Genomic DNA, 18,499 nt, shown 5'->3' with positions numbered 1-18,499 from the left:
TAAGCATTCATTCAAACAGCACTTTCGTGCATTTTGCCAGCAGCTCTTTGCAATGCTTCAAGTATTGCGCTGTTTATGACTTCAAGCCTATCAACTCCCGAGATTAGACTGGTGTAACCGAAGTGAAATGGCTAGCTAGTTCGCGGGGTGCGCGCTAATAGCGTTTTAAACGTCACTCGCTCTGAGACTTGGAGTAGTTGTTACCCATTGCTCTGCATGGGTAACGCTGCTTCGAGGGTGGCTGTTGTCGATATGTTCCTGGTTCGAGCCCAGGTAGCGGTAAGGAGAGGGATGGAAGCTATACTGTTACACTGGCAATACTAAAGTGCCTATAAGAACATTCAATAGTCAAGGGTACAGTATATGAAATACAAATCGTAAAGAGAGAAATAGTCCTATAATTTCTATAATAACTACAACCTAAAACCTCTTACCTGGGAATATTGAAGACTCATCTTAAAAGGAACCACCAGCTTTCATATGTTCTCATGTTCTGAGCAAGGAACTTAAACGTTAGCTTTCGTACATGGCACATACTGCACTTTTACTTTCTTCTCCAACACTTTGTTTTTGCATTATTTAAACCAAATTGAACATGTTTCATTATTTATTTGAGGCTAAATTGATTTTATTGATTTATTATATTAAGTTAAAATAAGGATTCATTCAGTATTGTTGTAATTGTCATTATTACAAATACATTTAAAAAATCGTCTGATTAATCGGCTTTTTTGGTCCTCCAATAATCGGTAACGGTATCGGCGTTGAAAAATCATAATCGGTCGACCTCTAAAATAAACAATAAAAAATGTACAGTAAATATTACACTCACAAAAGTTCCAAAAGAATGAAGACAATTCAAATGTCATATTATGTCTATATACAGTTTTGTAATGATCTGCAAATAGTACAAAAGGGAAAAAAATAAATTAACACAAATATAGGTTGTATTTACAATGGTGTTTGTTCTTCACTGGTTGCCCTTTTCTTGTGGCAACAGGTCACAAATCTTGCTGCTGTGATTGCACACTGTGGTATTTCACCCAATAGTTATGGGAGTTTATCAAAATTGGATTTATTTTAGAATTCTTTGTGGGTCTGTGTAATCTGAGGGAAATATGTGTCTCTAATATGGTCATACATTTGCCTGGAGTTTAGGAAATGCAGCACAGTTTCCACCTCATTTTGTGGGCATTGTGCACATAGCATGTATTCTCTTTAGAGCCAGGTCTGACTACGGCGGCCTTTCTCAATAGCAAGGCTATGCTCACTGAGTCTGTACATAGTCAACGCTCTCCTTAAGTTTGGGTCAGTCACAGTGGTTAGGTATTCTGTCACTGTACCCTATGTTTAGGGCCAAATGGCATTATAGTTTGCTCTGTTTTTTTCGTAAATTCTTTCCAATGTGTCAAGTAATTATCTTTTTGCTTTCTCATGATTTGGTTGGGTCTAATTGTTTTGCTGTCCTGGGGACCAGCATGCTTAGGGGGCTCTTCTCCAGGTTAATTTCTCTGTAGGTGATGGCTTTGTTATGGAAGGTTTGGGATTCGCTTCCTTTTAGGTGGTTCAATTAATGTCTCTTTTCTGGATTTTGATAACTAGCGGGTATCGCCCTACTTCTGCTCTGCATGCATTATTTGGTGTTTACATTGTACACAGAGGATATTTTTTCAGAATTCTGCATGAAGAGTCTCAATTTGGTGCTTTTCCCATTTTGTGAATTCTTGATTGTTTAGCGAACCCCAGACCTCACAACCATAAAGGGCAATGGGTTATTACTGATTCAAGCATTTTTAGCCAGATCCTAATTGGTATGTCTAATTTTATGTTCCTTTTGATGGCATAGAAGGCCCTTCTAGTGGTTAGAGCGTTGGGCCAGAAACCGAAAGGTTGCTGGATCTAATCCCCGAGCTGATAAGGTAAAAAGCTGTTGTTCTGCCCCTGAGCAGGGCAGTTAACCCACTGTTCCCCCGGGTGCCAAAGACGTGGATGTCGATTAAGGCAGCCCCCTGCACCGCTCTGATTCAGATTGGTTGGGTTAAAAACGGAAGACACATTTCAGTTGAATGCATTCAGTTGTACAACTGACTAGGTATCCCCCTTTCCCTTTCTTGCCTTGTCTCTCAGATCGTTGACAGCTTTGTGGGTGTTACCAGTGGCGCTGATGTTAAGGCCGAAGGTATGTATCTTTTTTTGTGTGCTCTAGTGCAACAGTGTCTAGGTGAAATTTGTATTCGTGGTCCTGGCAACTGGACCTTTTTTGGAACACCATTATTGTTGTCTTACTGAGATTTACTGTTATGGCACAAGTCTGACAGAATCTGTGCAGAATATCTAGGTGCTGCTGTAGGCCCTCCTTGGTTGGGGACAGAAGCACAAGATCATCCGCAAACAGTAGACCTTTAACTTCAGATTCTAGTTGGGTGAGGCCGGCTGCTGCAGACTGTTCTAGTGCCCTCGCCAATTTGTTGATATATATGTCGAAGAGGGTAGGGCTTTAGCTGCATCCCTGTCTTACCTGCCGGCCTTGTGGAAAAAAAGTGTGTTTTTTTGCCAATTTTAATCGCATACTTGTTTGTGTAAATTGATTTTTTAATGTTGTATGTTTCTCCCCCAACACCACTTTCCATCAATTTGTATAGCAGGCCATCGTGCCAAATTGAGTCGAAAGCTTTTTGAAATCAACAAAGCATGAGAAGACTTTGCCTTTGTTTTTGGTTTGTTTGTTTGTCTCTCTCTTTTTCTCGCTCTGTCTATTTCTATCTCTCGCTCTGTTTCTCTCTCTTTTCTCTCTCTCTCGCTCTCTCTACCTCCCTCTCTCCCACTTTCTCTCTCTCCCTCGCTCTCTCCTCTATTTATCACTATCTCTTTCTCTAAGTGAGATGAATTGGAGTCAATGAGAGGATCTTTTCATAGCCTCTTGTAGTCGTATTTCAGTTCTGTCCTGTGTGTTTCGCACAGCAGCCTGTGGCCTGGAGTTTATCCTAAACGTAAGAGACATAGCTCTTGCACCTTCTACAGAGCAGCTCAGTACTGTAGAAATGTCAAACCCATCAGAATACATTTTTATTTCACTTTTATTTAACCAGGTTGGCCAGTTGAGAACAAGTTCTCATTTACAACTGTGACCTGGCCAAGATAAAGCAAAGCGGTGCGACAAAAACAACAACACAGAGTTACACATAAACAAACGTACAGTCAATAACACAAAGAAAAAATCTATGTACAGTGTGTGCAAATGTAGAAGAGTAGGGAGATAAGGCAATAAATAGGCCATAGAGGCCTAAAATTACAATTTAGCATTAACACTGGAGTGATAGATGATGATGTGCAAGTCGAGATACCGGGGTGCAAAAGAGCAAGAAGATATTCAACAATATGGGGATGAGGTAGTTGGGTGTGCTATTTATAGATTGGCTGCTCTGACAGCTTATGCTTAAAGTTAGAGAGGGAGATACAGTGGAGAGAACAAGTATTTGATACACTGCCGATTTTGCAGGTTTCCCTACTTACAAAGCATGTAGAGGTCTGTAATTTTTTATCATAGGTACACTTCAACTGTGAGAGACGGAATCTAAAACAAAAATCCAGAAATTCACATTGTATGATTTTTAAGTAATTAATTAGCATTTTATTGCATGACATAAGTATTTGATACATCAGAAAAGCAGAACCTAATATTTGGTACAGAAACCTTTGTTTGCAATTACAGAGATCATACGTTTCCTGTAGTTCTTGAACAGGTTTGCACACACTGCAGCAGGAATTTTGGCCCACTCCTCCATACAGACCTTCTCCAGATCCTTCAGGTTTCGGGGCTGTCGCTGGACAATATGGACTTTCAGCTCCCTCCAAAGATTTTCTATTGGGTTTAGGTCTGGAGACTGGCTAGGCCACTCCAGGACCTTGAGATGCTTCTTACGGAGCCACTCCTTAGTTGCCCTGGCTGTGTGTTTCGGGTCATTGTCATGCTGGAAGAGCCAGCCACGACCAATCTTCAATGCTCTTACTGAGGGAAGGAGGTTGTTGGCCAAGATCTCGCGATACATGGCCCCATCCATCCTCCCCTTAATACGGTGCAGTCGTCCTTACCCCTTTACAGAAAAGCATCCCCAAAGAGTGATGTTTCCACCTCCATGCTTCACGGTTGGGATGGTGTTCTTGGGGTTGTACTCATCCTTCTTCTTCCTCCAAACACGGCGAGTGGAGTTTAGACAAAAAGCTATATTTCTGTCATCAGACCACACGACCTTCTCCCATTCCTCCTCTGGATCATCCAGATGGTCATTGGCAAACTTCAGACGGGCCTGGACATGCGCTGGCTTGAGCAGGGGGACCTTGCTTGCGCTGCAGGATTTTAATCCATGACGTTGTAGTGTGTTACTAATGGTTTTCTTTGAGACTGTGGTCCTAGCTCTCTTCAAGTCATTGAACAGGTCCTGCCGTGTAGTTCTGGGCTGATCCCTCACCTTCCTCATGATCATTGATGCCCCACGGGGTGAGATCTTGCAGGGAGTCATCTTGAACTTCTTCCATTCTTGCGCCAACAGTTGTTGCCTTCTCACCAAGCTGCTTTCCTATTGTCCTGTAGCCCATCCCAGCATTGTGCAGGTCTACAATTTTACCCCTGATGTCCTTACACAGATCTCTGGTCTTGGCCATTGTGGAGAGGTTGGAGTCTGTTTGATAGAGTGTGTGGACAGGTGTCTTTTATACAGGTAATGAGTTCAAACAGGTGCAGTTGATACAGGTAATGAGTGGAGAACATGAGGGCTTCTTAAAGAAAAACTAACAGGTCTGTGAGAGCCGGAATTCTTACTGTTTGGTAGGTGATCAAATACTTATGTCATGCAATAAAATGCTAATTAATTACTTAGAAATCATACAATGTGATTTTCTGGATTTGTGTTTTAGATTCCGTCTCTCACAGTTGAAGTGTACCTATGATAAAAATTACAGACCTCTACATGCTTTGTAAGTAGGAAAACCTGCACAATTGGCAGTGTATCAAATACTTGTTCTCCCCACTGTATAAGACTTTTTCTTCAATTCGTTTCAGTCATTGGCAGCAGAGAACTGGAAGGAAAGGCGGCCAAAGTTAGTGTTGGGTTTGGGGATGACCAGTGAAATATACTTGCTGGAGCGCGTGCTGCGGGTGGGTGTTGCTATGTTGACCAGTGAGCTGAGATAAGGTGGGACTTTACCTAGCAAAGACTTATAGATGACCTGGAGCCAGTGGGTTTGGCGACTAAGTGGGTTTGGCTGTTTTGTAAATGGGTTATCGCCGAAGTCAAGGATCGGTAGGATGGTCAGTTTTACGAGGGTATGTTTGGCAGCATGGGTGAAGGAGGCGTTGTTGCGAAAAAGGAAACCAATTCTAGATTTAATTTTGGATTGGAGGGCCTCCCGGGTGGCACAGTGGTCTAGGGCATTGCATCGCAGCGCTAGCTGTGCCACCAGAGACTCTGGGTTTGTGCTCAGGCTCTGTCAGAGCCGGCCGCGACCGGGAGGTCTGTGGGGCGACGCACAATTGGCCTAGCGTCGTCCGGGTTAGGGAGGGTTCGGCCGGTAAGGATATCCTTGTCTCATCGCGCACCAGCGACTCCGGGCCGGGCGCAGTGCACACTAACCAAGGTCACCAGGTGCACAGTGTTTCCTCCGACACATTGGTGTGGCTGGCTTCCGGGTTGGATGAGCGCTGTGTTAATAACCTCTTGGGGCTAGGGGGCATAATTTTCACTTTTGGATAAATAGCGTGCCCAATTTCAACTTCCTGCTACTCATGCCAAGAATATAAGATATGCATATTATTCATAGATTTGGATAGAAAACACTCTGAAGTTTCTAAAACAGTTTGAATCATGTCTGTGAGTATAACAGAACTTATGTAGCAGGCAAAACCCCGAGGACTAACTGTTCAGAATTATTTTTTTTTGCCTCTCTCTGTTCCATGATCTGTTATTGCCAAGGGATATTTCTTAGGAACCTGTTTTCAGTTCCTTCCGCTTCCACTGGATGTCACCAGTCTTTGAAATTTGGTTGAGGTTATTCCTTTGTGCAATGAAGAAGTAGGCCAACTAGGAACTGGGTACACTTTTGTGAGTTGCGCAAGACGTGAGAAGTGGCGCTGGTTTGTTTTCATTCCTGTATTGAACACAGATTGCCCCGTCTACAATTTGATCGATTATTAACGTTTAAAAATACCTAAAGTTGTATTACAAAAGTAGTTTGAAATATTTTGGCAAAGTTTATAGGCAACTTTAGAAATATTTTGTAGTGACGTTGCGTTTTTTGTAAGCTGTTTTTTTCTGGATCAAACGCGCTTTATAAATGGACACTTTGGATATATATGGACGGAATTAATTGAACAAAAGGACCAATTGTGATTTTTTTTATTTCAGCGTTTTGTGTAGCGCCTGCAGGGTTGAAATATGCTAACTCCTTTGTTTACTGCTGGTGTAGATGGTGCAGGCTATCAGATAATAGCTTCTTATGCTTTCGCCGAAAAGCATTTTAAAAATCTGACACGTTGGCTGGATTCACAACGAGTGTAGCTTTAATTGAGTATCTTTACATTTGTGATTTTATGAAAGTTTGAATTTTATAGTATTTTAGATGAATATGGCGCTCTGCATTTTCCCTGGCAATTGGCCAGTTGAGACATTAGCGTCTCGCCTATCCCTAACTAGTTTTAAGAAGCAGTGCGGCTTGGTTGGGTTGTGTTTCGGAGGACGCATGGCTTTCGACGTTCGTCTCTCCCGAGACCGTACGAGAGTGGAAGCGATGAGACAAGATAGTAATTACTAACAATTGGATACCACGAAATTGGGGATAAAAAGGGGGTAAAATATGTTAAAAAATATATATATATTTTTGGGATTGGAGATGCTTAACGTAAGTCTTTATATTTGGGGTTGTCCACATATTCTATGTCAGAACCGTCCAGAGTAGTGATGCTAGTCGGGCAGGCAGGTGCGGGCAGCAATCGGTCGAAGAGCATGCATTTCGTTTTATTGCATTTAAAAGCAGTTGGAGGCCACGGAAGGAGTGTTGTATGGCATTGAAGCTCGTTTGGAGGTTTGTTAGTGACATAGTGTCCAAAGAAGGGCCAGATGTATACAGAATGGTGTCGTCTGTAGAAGACTATAGAAACACGGTAAATGTTTTAAATGGATCCTAAATCCTTAGGGATGGTGCATCCTGTGTCATATCTAGATTTTGCATGTCTTTACGATAAGCAAGCCTTTTCATGCAGCAGCGTTTAAGTCTACGTGAGATTCATTAATCGCGTGGCTGCCTAGCCAGAGCAAGGCAGAAGGCAGCTAATTTGATCAGTGGATGAGATTTGAGTATGGAGCCTTCTTTAATCTTTGGCTAATGAAAAAAATGTATCTTAGCTTTGAAATCGTTATGAAAGGGTAATTAAGAAGATATCTTCTGAAAGATTTATCGTTAGTGAAAATGCATTTGGTGAATGGTAATGATATTTAAAAAGATGCGCCAATGGATGAGAGAAATAAAAACCTCTCAGCGGAACTTTTGGGGAGATTGTGTGATCATATGAAAAAGAGAATACTGTGTAGACTGAGGAGAAGCCGATTGACTGAGAAAGATGCACAGAAAGAGGTGAGACAGAATAGGAGGACGATAGAGATTGGAAGAGAATGGTGAGGAAAGGAAACAGAGAAAGAGGTTTCCGGTGCATAGCCTACAGGGAGGGAGATGCAGCTTAATCTAGTGTTTTTTTTATCCATATGCACTGGACTGGGTGTTCCCAGGGGCCCCAGCTGCTCTGTATTGGCCCATCTCTGTCTGTGGACTCCATATATCACTAACACAGACCTACACAGGGGAGGGAGGGAGGGAGGGAGGAAGAGAAGGAGGGATGGAGCGAAAGAGTGTGAGAGAGGGAGGGAGAGAGAGAAAGTGGGATAGAGAGACAGGGGGAGGGTGGGAGAGAAAGAGGAAGTAGCTCTCTGTCTAGAGATATGAATTAATGAAAGGAGCTGGTACGTGGTCTACCAGTCAGTTCTCCACATGTCTGGCTTTAAATACAGTCTGCTTTTCTAATAAGCACACTCTCTGGGCACACACTCCTTGCGTACGCCAGTTCACACAGACGCTCACACACACATGGACACACACACCCCCCCATTGTGCTCCCCAAACTGTCTCACACACACACACACACACACACACACACACACACACACACACACACACACACACACACACACACACACACAAACACACACACACACACACACACACACACACACACTGCGGCTCCAGACAAGGGCTCCTGTGAGTCAGCCCTTTATTGGTGTGTGTGTGGGGGGGGGGGGGGCATGCGTGTGTCTGTCCCTACAGACACAGTGCTGTCTCTGTCCTAAAGGTGGACCACAGGCAGGATGTGTGGTCTGAACCGTAGGCTCTGCATAACATGTCTCTATTCTGCCCTGAAAGAACTGCTCAGTCAAAAGGCCATGTGGGCATGGGATGTTTTAACAGTGGAAACCACAGCTCTGTGTTGAACGCACCTCAGTGACATGATAGTTAGATTTGGGAGCTGCGTTCAAGATAAATAGTTATTTGGAGTTGAATGCTACTGTAGTCTGTTGTATGAGTGCAGGTTTAAAGTTACTCTCTTTGTGTGGGGTGAGATTTCCTAACAGTATAGTACAGTATGTATGGTACACTTGCCTATCAATCGTCTAGCCATGTATTGTGTTAACCGACAGCTCATGCACTTGAGACGATGTATAACCCTCGGTTAACCCAAAAGACAATTGAGAAACTTGAGCGTTATCACGAGGAGTGCCCCTTTTTCCAGACACTATTAGTAACCGGTACACCAGTCTGATTTGGCTGGTTGTGAAACAAGAGTGTGATGCCTATTCTGGTGTATTTGAAACCTCCTGAGATTTGGAGGCAGGTACATTCGAAAGCTGACTCTGTCCTGTTCTTTTCTGCCTCGTGTGCTGGGGACTGAACAGGGTTGTTTATTAAGGATTCTGTAGGTGGCACAGCATTTTCCTGACAACTGCTGAAGAGTTTGTTTACGCACGCACACACACACACACACACACACACACACACACACACACACACACACACACACACACACACACACACACAGAGAGAGAGGTTGTCTTGGTATCTGACAGGTGGACCAGCACCAAGCCCCTGGGCCACAGAGGAGACCTGACAGGAGAGAGGGAGGAAGGAGGGAGAGAGATAAAGAAAGGGATTGAGAGAGAAAGAGAACAAAGAGATGTGGTCTCTGTTTCTGTGTATACTTTGCTAATAACTATTCAATCCGTATCCAAACATTTGGAGTCCGATAATCCAAATCCGGCAGGACCAAGCATGACTCTGATGCTATCATTAACATCCCTGTTTTTCCATTGCAACAAAGCCCTCCAGACATAGGGTCATTTAATGTAAATGTAAAAGGACCCATGAGACACGTTTTTCAACCATTTTCCATCCTAAAACTTAGGAATAAGCAAAGGCAAAGGTCACAGATGGAAAAGGGGTCTTAAAAAACATTACTAAAATGTATTAGAAATGCATGAAAACACAATAATGTTTTGCAGAAATTATTTGACTAGTGTCTTGTAATTCTGTTACCAAAAAACCCAGATATCTTTCAGATATTTTCTCATTTCACTCCCTCATGAGGAGGGAGGATTATGAAAGTTCATAGAAGTAACAAGGAAAGGTAGACCTACCAATTAGGTATTGTTTTTTTAAATTAATTATTAAATGATTTAAACATTTCACTCTGTTACCAAATCAGTAACTGATTGACCAGAAAATCTGTAACAGAATGACGGCAATTGAATTGGGCAAAATGAGAAATCATAGTAGTCACAAACTACAGTGCAGTAGAGTAAAGTACAGTAGAGTACAGTAGAGTACAGTAGAGTACAGTAGAGTACAGTAAAGTACAGTAGAGTACAGTAGAGTACAGTAGAGTACAGTGCAGTAGAGTAAAGTACAGTAGAGTACAGTAGAGTACAGTAGAGTACAGTAGAGCACACATGAGTGTGCTTTTTAAAATAATTGTACCAATATGTTATTTGGCTGATTTCCGGAGGTGAAAATGACTTTTTAAATGGTGTCAGCATAATTTAATTTTCATTCATTTTGGAGTAGAATGTCCTTTTGAAACGTAATCAGAACTGAGCTTCTCAGATCTTCGACCCCCCCTCCCCCGCCCCCTTTGACCTTTCCCACTGCTACATATGTTAAAACTGACCTTTCCCACTGCTACATATGTTAAAATTGACCTTAGATAAGTATAGAGGCGATTTGCTTCCTCCTTCACTGGGCTGAGATTCTTGGAGAGACAAAGCACGTAGAAAGTCAATACCAGATCCGCTCTCTAGAGAGGCTGGTGTCATTTATTTTTCAGGCCTGAAAATGGTTTTCCAGTGCTAAATCTATACCGTACGTTTCTGTGAAATTCATTTAAACTCTAAGTGGGATGACTTTTGAATGAAATAAGATAAATACTTATAGCTGATTAAAATTGATTCCCCTAATGATAGTGATGAATCATTGTCCTTGTGCTACGATGAGAATACAAGAGGTCCAAAACAAGCCTGAATCTGGATGTACGGTAGATGATGCAGAATATTTATAGATAGCCTGTTTGTTTCTCATGCTTCTCTGTTTTCAGATATTTTTGCTGTACCAGCCATCCTGAGATCCTGAGGACTCACGGCTGGGTTAGAGAGGCCGGCGGCTTGGTTAGATAGTCCTGTGGCTGGGTTAGAGAGGTCTCACGGCTGGGTTAGAGAGATCTCACGGCTGGGTTAGAGAGGCCGGCGGCTGGGTTAGAGAGTTCTCACGGCTGGGTTAGAGAGGTCTCACGGCTGGGTTAGAGAGGCCGGCGGCTGGGTTAGAGAAGTCTCATGGCTGGGTTAGAGAGTTCTCATGGCTGGGTTAGAGAGGCCTGCGGCTGGGTTAGAGAGGTCTCACGGCTGGGTTAGAGAGGCCTGCGGCTGGGTTAGAGAGGTCTCACGGCTGGGTTAGAGAGGCCGGCGGCTGGGTTAGAGAGGTCTCACGGCTGGGTTAGAGAGGTCTCACAGCTGGGTTAGAGAGGTCTCACGGCTGGGTTAGAGAGTCCGGCGGCTGGGTTAGAGAAGTCTCATGGCTGGGTTAGAGAGTTCTCACGGCTGGGTTAGAGATGCCTGCGGCTGGGTTAGAGAGGTCTCACACCTGGGTTAGAGAGATCTCACTGCTGGGTTAGAGAGGTCTAATGGCTGGGTTAGAAAGATCTCACGGCTGGGTTAGAGAGGTCTCACGGCTGGGTTAGAGAAGTCTCACGGCTGGGTTAGTGAGGTCTCACGGCTGGGTTAGAGAGGTCTCACGACTGGGTTAGAGAGGTCTCACTGCTGGGTTAGAGAGGTCTCACTGCTGGGTTAGAGAGGTCTCACTGCTGGGTTAGAGAGGTCTCACGACTGGGTTAGAGAGGTCTCACTGCTGGGTTAGAGAGGTCTCACGACTGGGTTAGAGAGACAGGAAGTACAGGCTCAGGTTTCAACAGAGACTGGTTCCAACTTCCCAAAGATGGCTATATGTTACAATGGTAATGAGATGACAGGACTGCGTTTACCCTTGAGATTATAACTTTCTAGTGTTGAGCATCGAAACATCGGATTCAAATCAGGCAGGGTGGTTGTTTTGTCATACCCCAGCAACTTCCTCCTACCTGTTTTGATTGAATAGTGTAATAACACTAAGTAGCTAAGGAGGGAGGGGCTATTCAGTGGAACCATATCCTGTTGCACCACACTAAAAATAGCTTCCTGCACGTCTCTTGATGAAGATAGGCTGTTGCCAACTCTGTGCATTTGTCTTGAAATGAAATGTTCTACAGAGAAAATAAAGCAAAGATGTCATGTGAATTGAATTGAAGGTGAAGTAGATAATATACAAAAGTGAAATGAACAGTAAACATTACACTCACAGAAGTTCCAAAAGAATAAAGACATTTAAAAATGTCATATTATGTCTACATACAGTGTTGTAACGATGTGAAAATAGTTAAAGTACAAATTGGAAAATAAATATGGGTTGTATTTACAATGGTGTTTGTTCCTTTTCTTGTGGCAACAGGTCACACACCTTGCTGCTGTGATGGCACACTGTGGTATGTCACCCTGAGGGAAATATGTGTCTCTAATATGGTCATACATTTGGTAGGAGGTTAGGAAGTGCAGCTCAGTTTCCAACTCATTTTGTGGGCAGTGTGTACATTGCCTGTCCTCTCTTTAGAGCCAGGTCTGCCTACGGTGGCCTTTCTCAATAGCAAGGTTATGCTCACTGAGTCTGTACATAGTCAAAGCTTTCCTTAAGTTTGGGTCAGTCACAGTGGTCAGGTATTCTGTCACTGTACCCTATGTTTAGGGCCAAATGGCATTATAGTTTGCTCTGTTTTTTCGTAAGTTCTTTCCAATGTGTCAAGTAATTATCTTCTTGTTTTCTCATGATTTGGTTGGGTCTAATTGTTTTGCTGTCATGGGGCTCTGTGGGGTCTGTTTGTGTTCATGAACAGAGCCGGTGACGGCTTTGTTATGGAAGGTTTGGGAATCGCCCCCTTTTAGGTGGTTGTAAAATTTAACGGCTCTTTTCTGGATTTTGATAATTATCGGGTATCGGTCTGCATGCATTATTTGGTGTTTTACGTTGTACACTGAGGATATTTTTGCAGAATCTCAATTTGGTGTTTGTTCCATTTTGTGAATTCTTGTTTGGTGGGTGAACCTCAGACCTCACAACCATAAAGGGAAATGTGTTCTATAACTGATTCAAGTATTTTTAGCCAGATCCTAATTGGTATGTCGAATTTTATGTTCCTTTTGATGGCATAGAATGCCTTTCTTGCCTTGTCTCTCAGATCGTTCACAGCTTTGTGGAAGTGACCTGTGGAGCTGATGTTTAGGTCAAGCTATAGCATGTCTAGTTTTTTTTTTTTGTGTGTGTGCTCTCTCTCTCTCTCCACTCTACTCTCTGTTTTCTGGGAGTGAAAGAAGCCTCCTGGCACCAGTGGTTAATGGTGGAGACAGAGAGGAAGTGTTTTACTTCACATCTTTGTATTGACTTTGGAAAAACAGTGAGACGGGAAGAAAGTGTTAAGGGTGAGTGAGGTTGAACTCAACTCTGTGTAGCTGTAGGCTATTGATTTCTATAGGTACTGATATTCCTATTGAGTTAAGTTGAGACTTCCCCTCCCTTGCTTTCTCTCTTTCACACCCTTCATCCCCTTTCTTTTTCAGGTCTCTAAATAATGCTAAAATACCATTCTCCTATTTGTTTACAATGCAATTTGTACTGCTTAATTTTTTATATTCAAATAAGAGTTTATTCCAAATTGAACAAGCACCCCAACCTCTGTGTCATGGTTTAAACCAGATTTTCCCATGTTGCTTTACTTGTCCTCTCTGGACAGTCCCGTATCTCAGTGCCATTTCAGGTGTCCCAACTTTTCTACAAAAAAGGTCATTTTGTCAGCGAGACGCATCAATTCATTCAGGCTACAAGAGTGTAGGCCCAATGACAATCGCCGAATGTCCTTACACTTTATGGTGTTTTGTAACATCTGTTTCTTTCCATTCATCAAGTGGTGCGAGTGCATAGTGCTCTGTTTGGATGCTCAAATTATTTTGGTGTGGACAGGCATGGACAGGTAGCCTACTTTTTACAGGGATTTGTTTGACAATAAGATGAAAACATCAAAACTGATTGTGTTCATGCCAAATTAAAAGTTAATACAAAATGAAATGTCTTTTCGATTAGGCCCATACATGTTTTGGACTGGGCCTAATAGTAAAGACGTTATTTAACGGTAAAAACATGTTTATAACCAAATTAAAATGAGACCTACCGAATGTCACGGTATAATTCACATTGGTGTTAGGTGTTACGAAATACAGGACAGCAAGCCCCAGAACCCATTGCTGTTAGGTCTGACTCTGATAACTCTCAAAAGTCCACTTGGGTTCTCTCAACTTACCGGAGACAAAATCTTAGACCTGTTATCTGTGGCACTAAACCTCACTCACTCACTCACTCACTCACTCACTCACTCACTCACTCACTCACTCACTCACTCACTCACTCACACTCTCTCTCTCTCTCTCTCTCTCTCTCTCTCTCTCTCTCTCTCTCTCTCTCTCTCTCGTTCCCCCTCTCACCTTATTTCTGTCCCTCCCTCCCTCCCTCCCTCCCTCCCTCCCTCCCTCCCTCCCTCCCTCCCTCCCTCCCTCCCTCCCTCCCTCCCTCCCTCCCTCCCTCCCTCCCTCCCTCCCTCTCCATCACTGTGCATGTCACAAATATTATCTAAATGATTCCTCATTCACTATGTCAAATACAGGTTACTTTCTGGCCTGGTCCCATTGAGATATGAAAGAGGCATTCATAACTCATGGTAATTGATAGCTTTGAATGTGTCTGTCTCTGTGTGTGTCATATCATGGGCAGCCAGATAAGAGACAAGATAGAATTATGGTAATTTGCAAGTTCACCTTTTCCACTTGTTTGATTGTGATTTAAAAAAACATGTCTGACCCCCTCTCCCTTAATCAATCATGAAACTCTATATGAACCGAAAGACCCCTTATACCTTTGTGTGATTGTTGTAGTTGTTAAGAAAAGTCTCTCCTGTAATTGACCATTGACAGACAGCTTCGTGGTGAGTGGTGACTGAGCCATAGAGAATGTTCTGGTCAAGCTGATAGAGGCATAGCTGATTGTTAAGAAGGGAGATAAGGAAGGAGGGAGAGCTAGTGGGGATAAGGGGATAATGAGGGAGGGAGTGGTAGAGGGGGTTAATTTATTTATTTTATTAGGCAAGTCAGTTAATTAAGAACAAATTCTTATTTTCAATGACAGCCTAGGAACAGTGGGTTCAGGGGCAGAACAACAGATTTTTACTTTGTCAGCTCGGTGATTTGATCTTGCAACTTTTCGGTTACTAGTTCAACGCTCTAACCACTAGGCTACCTGTCACCCCATAATGAAGGAGGGAGTGGTAGAGGGGGATAATGAAGGAGGGAGAGGTAGAGGGGATAAGGAAGGAGGTAGAGGGGATAAGGAAGGAGGTAGAGGGGATAAGGAAGGAAGTAGAGGGGAAAAGGAAGGAGGTAGAGGGGGATAAGGAAGGAGGAAGAGGTAGAGGGGGATAAGGAAGGAGGGAGAGGGGATAAGGAAGGAGCTAGAGGGGGATAAGGAAGGAGGGAGAGGTAGAGGGGGATAAGGAAGGAAGGAGGGAGAGGTAGAGGGGGATAATTGGGGTTAAGTTCACAAACTCTCTTGTACCAACCAGGCCTACAGTGATGGAATGTTTCACAGAAACAGTTAGGAAGCATGTTCTGTTATTTCTGCCTGAGTAGTCAAGAGTTAGTTTAAGTGTGTGTGTGTGCGATCTCACATCTGGTCCCCCCCCCCCCCCCCCCCCCATCTCTCACTCCCACGCACACACAATGGAAAGGTGACAAGTTAAGGAGGATATTTAATCAGGACTCGAAAAGAGTAGATTGGAATGTGAGTGTGTGTTCCGGGAGAAGGGCGTTGTACACCTGGAGACCACATGTAGCCCCCCACACACACACCACTGTGGACTTCAGTCATGAAAGTGAAGGGTGGTGGTGCTCATTAGGACGTTATTTATGAGAGCTCCACTACTTAATCACCTCCAGACACACTCATACAGCACAGTCAGCCCAATACTATACACACACACACGCACAAACACACACAGGGGCAGGAACACACACACACACACACACACACACACACACACACACACACACACACACACACACACACACACACACACACACACACACACACACACACATTGACAGAAGAATAACTCAAAGTCTAGAGAAAGGGGTGTCCCCAAGAAAAACTGCTGACATTAACAGTCTAGTCATCAGTGTGAAAGCTCTGCGTTTCTCTGTTGATGGAAACTTTGTGTCTTGTTTTGCACCTGGTTTTATTTGTGTTTTATTTACGAACTGCTTGGAAAATGAACCCCCACTCATTTCCCAAATTAGTCCAATTACACACACACACACACACACACACACACACACACACACGCGCACACACACACACACACACACACACACACACACACACACACACACACACACACACACACACACACACACACACACACACACACACACACACACACACACACACACACACACACACACACTCGCCGAGGAAGTTTTACAGGCAATTTCCTCCTTACAAGGGTAGCATGTTTGTCTGATAAACCAGGGTGGAAACAAGGCGGAAACATAGAGACTTTGAATCTCTTCCTCTCACCCAATTTGAGGCTGTTTTATCTGGCTGTTTTTATTAGATTGGAGCTGTTTTCACAGTAAAATTAGCATATTTAGACATTCAAACATAACAGATACTTTAGGTTTTAACAAGGTGTCTAGTTGGCACAACTTAGAGGGCTCTATTCAATCAGATCCGCTTTAGCCGACTTTGGCATAGTGGTTGTTTTGGCGTTGGAGGAGGAACTGCGTTAGAGCTGTCAAATCTACAAGGGGTTCCTGGCATTGTACTTAAAGTGGACATTGCCTTTGGCTGCACGGAGTCACATTAACCTTCTACGACACACATTTAGGGGTTTTCCTAGAAGGTTCTGGCATTATGATAATGTATCAATAATAATACAAATAAAACGTTTACCCCCACCCAGAATTGTTTTTGTTGTCTCTGAAAATCGGATATGTTCACAACATTTATGAAGTGAAACATAGTAGAAACAAGTACTCTTTTCATGAGAAAATAAAAGTTGGGCTTATAAAAGAGTATTTCACTGCCTTTCAAACCTGATTATTGGGTCCATTCTTCCTAGCTGTCACTGTCCTCAAGTTCACTGTCCTCACTATCAGAGGGTAACTGCCCGATTTGGCTCCTTTCACCCATAGAATGTCCCTGTATCCACTGCCTTTGAATGTCAGTAGATATGTTGGCAAAAACATTATCCAAGGCCATAATTTTACAACGAATTACATGTCTTTTAATGAGCATGATATTGCCCTGAAAAGTAGCCTGGAGGCAACAACAAAAAGATTTGCTTAACTGCACAATGTTGCCCTGAGGCAACAAATAGTAATTATTATTTTTGGAATATATATATATATATATATATTTTTAAATATGTTGAAAACCTATCAAATATGGTTCTAAAAAGGTTCCTACACCAGCATTTTTTTATCGTCAAGTTATCTCTATTTAAACATTCAAAATAATGAAATGTATCTTACCCTTTGCTCACACCCTGCGCTCACGTTGCTCTGCTTCCTGAAAGAAGGTCCCTCCCCCGTTTGATTATATCATACCAACTTCCACACGGTGTTGAATTTTTTTTCCCAGACATGTCATCACATATTGTCATGTCAGGGGCAAAAGGGATTTCTGTTGTCTGAGGGCAGCGATGTTTAGTAGAGCCATGCAGCCTTGTTTACAAATTCGAGCACTGGAATGTGAGATGTAATCTACACCTCGATTAGGCTGATAGAAATCCTCATTATTTAGTTTAATGATTTTCAATTTGAGCGTCATTATTTCTATAGAGCCTACACTTCGTTCTGGACTTCAAACACCAGTGGGACGAGTTTGGATTCGTGACCATGATCAAGAGCAGCGGCTCACCGATTTGACAGCTCCAGCAGTTCCACCTCCGACACGGCCAAAACATCAGCTGTGCGGGTGTCGGCTATCTGTTTGAATCTAGGCCTTAACCTCTTGACCTGGTCTATCCAGTATGATAACATCTAAGCTTAATGGATTTGGGTAACGGTTTTATAAAGGAAAATAAAGCAGACATTCTGACATTTGTAATGTTTTTTCCCTTGATTGGACAAAATACCTATTCTGGCATTCTAGAGTATTTTAGTAGAAATAACAGAAATAAAATGTAATAGTATCTTAAACCATATACCCTGTAGGTATTTATAACTGTTATGCTTCTGTGTATAGCAAGAGAGAGAGAAAATGAGCGAGGCAGCTAGCATTATGGCTTCAGGCATTGTAGGTTCAGGCTCGTCCAAATAACCACCGTTTCTCCTGGTGTTTCCGTTCAGTGTAGAAAGTAACTCTTGCTTTTCCAGCTGCGTATGTCCGACTGCCGGTCTCCCTCACCGCCGGTCTCCCTCACCCCCGGTCTGCCTCATCCCCAGTCTGCCTCACCCCTGGTCTGCCTCACCCCCTGTCTCACCCTTGGTCTGCCTCACTCCCGGTCTGCCTCACCCCTGTCTGCCTCACCCCTGGTCTGCCTCACCCCTGGTCTGCCTCACCCCCGGTCTGCCTCACCCCCGGTCTGCCTCACCCCCGGTCTGCCTCACCCCTGGTCTGCCTCACCCCGGTCTGCCTCACCCCGGTCTGCCTCACCCCGGTCTGCCTCACCCCTGGTCTGATATGTATGGAGATCCCATGCTCTCTTTATATTTATAGCAAG

The 18,499-nt window shown here is 43.4% G+C and overlaps 1 protein-coding gene across 2 annotated transcripts in view; it reads left to right on the top strand.

Moving 5' to 3' along the window:
* LOC139420340 (sema domain, seven thrombospondin repeats (type 1 and type 1-like), transmembrane domain (TM) and short cytoplasmic domain, (semaphorin) 5A) overlaps positions 1 to 18,499 on the top strand; it is a 185,538-nt gene that overhangs the window by 8,845 nt on the left and 158,194 nt on the right. Inside the window, exon 2 of one of the 2 annotated variants that reach the window (XM_071170335.1) lies at positions 2,128 to 2,179. The exons of the other annotated variant lie outside the window; for it this stretch is intronic. The gene's annotated coding sequence lies outside the window, so the exon portion shown is untranslated. The remainder of the gene's footprint in view (positions 1 to 2,127; positions 2,180 to 18,499) is intronic. 2 annotated transcript variants of the gene reach the window in all.

The sequence above is a fragment of the Oncorhynchus clarkii genome, chromosome 11, assembly GCF_045791955.1.
Source record: "Oncorhynchus clarkii lewisi isolate Uvic-CL-2024 chromosome 11, UVic_Ocla_1.0, whole genome shotgun sequence".
NCBI lineage: Eukaryota > Metazoa > Chordata > Actinopteri > Salmoniformes > Salmonidae > Oncorhynchus > Oncorhynchus clarkii.
Note: the sequence above shows the minus strand (reverse complement) of the source record. Positions and strands in the feature narration are given on the sequence as shown.